The 4,512-nt window shown below is 36.4% G+C and overlaps 1 long non-coding RNA gene across 1 annotated transcript; it reads left to right on the forward strand.

The window, feature by feature from the left end:
• LOC131018594 (uncharacterized) lies at nucleotides 1-4,245 on the forward strand. Its single transcript, XR_009100087.1, has 3 exons — nucleotides 1-1,287; nucleotides 3,413-3,475; nucleotides 3,984-4,245. It is a non-coding gene; the product is annotated as an uncharacterized LOC131018594 (long non-coding RNA).
• The last annotated feature ends 267 nt before the right edge of the window (nucleotides 4,246-4,512 follow it).

A 4,512-nucleotide genomic window follows, 5' to 3' on the forward strand; every position in this document is an offset into this window, starting at 1 on the left:
AGATCAGAGGGCGAATAAAAGAGGCACAAGATAGACAGAAATCTTACGCTGATGCACGTCGAACTGAGTTATGTTTTGAAATAGGAGACAAGGTCTTCCTAAAGGTATCTCCTACCAAGGGGATAACTAGGTTGGTGTCAAGGGAAAACTTAGGCCCCGATTCGTAGGACCTTATGAGATTTTGGAGAGAATAGGCCCAGTAGCCTATAGGTTGGCGTTACCGCCAAGCTTTGGAAACGTTCACAATGTTTTCCACGTATCACAACTCAGAAAATACGTTTTCGATCCAAAGCACATAATCCACCAAGAAGAGATCATCATTTGCCCAGACTTGAGCTATGAAGAGAGACCAGAGGTCATTCTAGATCGAAAAGTACAACAACTCAGGAATAAGGCAATCACATCAGTGAAAGTCTTATGGAGACACCACGGACAAGAGGAAGCCACGTGGGAGCTTGAAGACAAAATGAAGGAGAAATACCCCGAACTGTTTTAGAAGAAATATGCAAATTTCGGGACGAAATTTTTGTTAAGAGGGGTAGTATGTAGTGACCCGCTCTTTTATATATTTTAAATCCAGTAATGAGTGTTTATTTTTGTTCATCAGTGAATGAAAACGGTTTTTATCCTAATATGAATTCAGCTTATGATCCTGAATTTATATTGTTAAAGCAGTTAATGATATTATTTCAGAGTTATAACTGACTTAGCAAAGTCACGTTATTTATTTAAGCGAGATGAAATTTGATTTTATTTTTACTCAGATCGTGAATTATTTCCGACTCAGGAAGTTAATTAAATCTGCGGATTTAATTTAGATATCAGAACAACGAACGAATTAAATCTACGGATTTAATTTAGATTCATTTTATAATTTATCGGTTTTAGTGAGAAATCACATGTCGAAATACGAGATTTATTTAAATAAACAGTATCAAGCATATACGAGCACACGATCCATCTTACAGTTACAGAATCACCGAGACAGAGAAAATACATCAATAATTCTCCTCTACATTTTTTTTTCCCTTCTTTTTCTTCTCTTTTTCTTTCCATTAATTTTGTTCCCCACTCCATCAACTCCACTACCCTATGCTCCCCACCATCTCCACTACCTTTGCTCCCCATCAACTCCAACACTTCACCCATTCCTTCCATTTCGCACCAGCAATCACAAAGAGAAGGAAGACTTGGCTTAACTACTTTGCCAAGATTTCAAGCTGCTCCAGTCCAGTAGTACCCCAACACTCGAAGCTAGAGTTTATTGGGTGAAAAACCGTGCATGAGGTAAGGCAGCGAATCTGCCATAAGCACACTGCTCCGGCAGTGTTTTGCAAGGCGATTCCAGCCATCCAAACGGTTCCCAAAAATTCCCAAATTAATTGTGTATCATCTTTCATACATTTTCTATATTTTGGTAAAATTTCAGAATATTTAGAGCTCGCATGATTTATTTATGAATTTGTAAACATCACTGCCCATCTGGAATACATTTTTGGTAAACAATCTTTGGGAGATCATAAGTAAAGTTTCACTCGGTGAAAACCTTTGAAACTTGAATATGTCACTCTAGACTCCCGTATCTTTCTTTTGACATCGGCCTCACCATTTTTGAGTAAGGGAAACAACCGGTATAAATTCTTGAAATCTAGTTCTTATTCCATGTACCATCCAGTAGATTTTACAAACCTACGACTTTGAGGTGGAAAAGGCCGACTTAAATATTTGATTCTCAAGCCTATCTTTCTACTGAATATTCACTGACATGTTGGGAACTTACTTGTTCAGTTTTAGAATTTTTGGTGAAGCTTAAAGTGGTTTTTCCGATTTATGTTCTGAATCTGCCAAACTTGAACTCTTTTTGTGCACTGAACTTTAGATAGTCATATCTTCTAAACCATGAAGGTTCTTAGAGTAAATCCAACTGGAGAGTGTTATGATCTCTCCCTAGTTTCCAGATTGACCTTTGGGGTTCCCAGTGGAGTTTTGTAAAGGGAGATATGAATTTTTAAAGAAAGCCCACTGACTTGGTTGTAATCTGGAAATATGAAATTTACAGATTTTTGCTTGTTAAATACCCATCTTTGAGAGGGCATATCTTGCTCGTTTGAATTGTTTTTCATTCGATTCAAATTGGAGAATGATCCTTGAAATGTCTAGTTTCCAGAATGTCTTTTGGAGCCTCATTTGGAGATCCGAGGTAGATTTGGTGTCTGTTGTAAAACAACCCCTTAAGAGCTCAAGTTGTTGAATTATTTTCTATGTATCAAAGTTTATTTTAAAGGATGTTTCGTGAAAGATTTAGTATATGTGCGTAACAAGTTTGGGACTATTTATTTTAAATGAGGTCCGTTCTTTATTTAAATTAGGATGGACTTTTAATGAATATTTTTGGGATTAAACTATTATTTCTTGATTTATATAAATTATTTTTAAGGACTTATAAATATGAATTTCGTAGGCCTACTGACCTACTGTGATCGACGGTTTGTCGATGTCTAACAGCTTTGAAAATTTTATAGCAAGTCCCTACATGAGTCTTGAGTACCCTGGTAAAATTTCAAGCCATTCCAACTTCGTATGATACTTCTTTAAAATGTAAAACCTAAACTGCACATTACTACTGAGAATTTCAGAGAACAGAGAAAAGAGTCATTTATTTCAGTAGCTTCCTGGGTGATCTAGCTTTCCAAATTTTTATGGTATTAACCTTATTGTGTTATTTAGATATCCACCAAAGTTGAGCCCAGTTTGACAACGTTTGCTATTTTTCAAAAATACAAGTTTTCGATTGTTCAAAACTGCCGAACATGGTAGATCGTGGTAAAAACGTCATATCTCTCAAACCACTTGGAGTTTTCGACTCTATTTTTTTTTATATGAAACTAGACTCGAAGATCTTTCTTTCGGTATGAGTCTCGAGTCCAGGAGATGTCGGAGTCTGAACAGATTAAATTTTGAAGTTGAGTCAGTGTAAAAGCAGAGCATGTTTTGATGATGTTTGATTGTGATTCTTATGTGCCTTATGTTGAGCCTTTTTATTTTATTTTATTTTTTTATTTTATAACATTACTTGTTCTTATTTATTAAGCCCGATTAATTATGAGATTATAAAGCGAATAAGTTGAAGTATTTATTTTCTATTGACTACGAGGAGCGGGGTTTATTTAATTGACGGATTAGAACACCCCGAAGAGAACGGATTAATTTTTGTTAATTATCCGGCTTCATGAGACGAGACTTAGCTTTTGTTTAAATCCGATAGCCTGGATTAACAATAGAAATTCCCTGATTATTATCTCAGAATAATAGTTCATGCATACGAGATTCATGCATAGTTTAATTACGCATTCTCATTTAATTGAGAATTTTCCCTCGATTTAAAGTCTTACGTTATTTTCTCGGATTAAAGGTCGAGCGCAAGAATAAGAGCTCGTCAAGGAGTCACTAATCTGTAGCAAAGCTTTGCTATCAGGTGGGCATTACTTTCATATATATCAAATGAGTTTAAATATTACGTTCAAGCAAGTTATTTCATGATTAAATTAATTGAAGTTATTTCAAATATTGTCTTGCCATAAAATATTTAAATTTCAGTATGATATCTATCTGATGTGACTTTTATCATGTAATCGAATTCGGGTCTTGAGCAGTTGATAGCTATCCTGCCAGGGCTAGTGTACACCAGTGACCGTGAGTCATCTAGCGGGTTGGCCGGTCAAGTGACCGTGAGAGGTGGCCACCTCTCCGGCACACAGTTCCAGATATGATAGATTACAAGAGAACTTAGTCTGCAGACGAACTTTAAGAATCACAAATGAATTTAGTAAGCTTGGGCCTTTTTAGAGAAAAACTCCCTTGCTGTACTGTTTATGATGGCATGACAATTTACAACTTTACGAAGCATGTTATATTTCATAGTAGGCATATGTGCCCACTGAGTACTTTTGTACTCAGCCCTGCATATATTTCTAAATGTGCAGGTTGAGCAGCTGCCGATGGTGATGAAGTGACGAGCGGGACTCTTTTGTCTTATTATGTATTAATGAACTCTAGGGTTACATGTCTTCATACATGTAATCAGAACCTTATTCCGCTGCGTACTCAGAAGTTTTATGTTATTTTGGATAAGTCGGAGTTATCCGAACTTGTTAGTTATTTGAGTCTATACGACAAAAACTCTGTTATATTATAGATATCTATGTTGTTAACAATGATGAAATACGATCCTTTCTTGTTTGATTATTCCCCTTTCTACCCCGCTTCTAATCTCCCTCCATTAGCCACGATTTCCCGGCTTAATTATCCTTAATTAGGACCGGTCGTGACATTGGATCTTCTTTTTGACCTTATCCACTAAATGATTCCAGTTCACCACCTTGTTTAAGCCATTACCGATTTTCAGCCCCAGATAATTGAACGGGTTTGATCCCACCTTACATCTCAGTTCGGCGGCCATTCTTTCCACTTTCTCTTTGTCAACACCGAGCCCAACAATGCTACTTTTATCAA

This window comes from Salvia miltiorrhiza, chromosome 1 (genome assembly GCF_028751815.1).
Source record: "Salvia miltiorrhiza cultivar Shanhuang (shh) chromosome 1, IMPLAD_Smil_shh, whole genome shotgun sequence".
NCBI classification, from domain to species: domain Eukaryota; kingdom Viridiplantae; phylum Streptophyta; class Magnoliopsida; order Lamiales; family Lamiaceae; genus Salvia; species Salvia miltiorrhiza.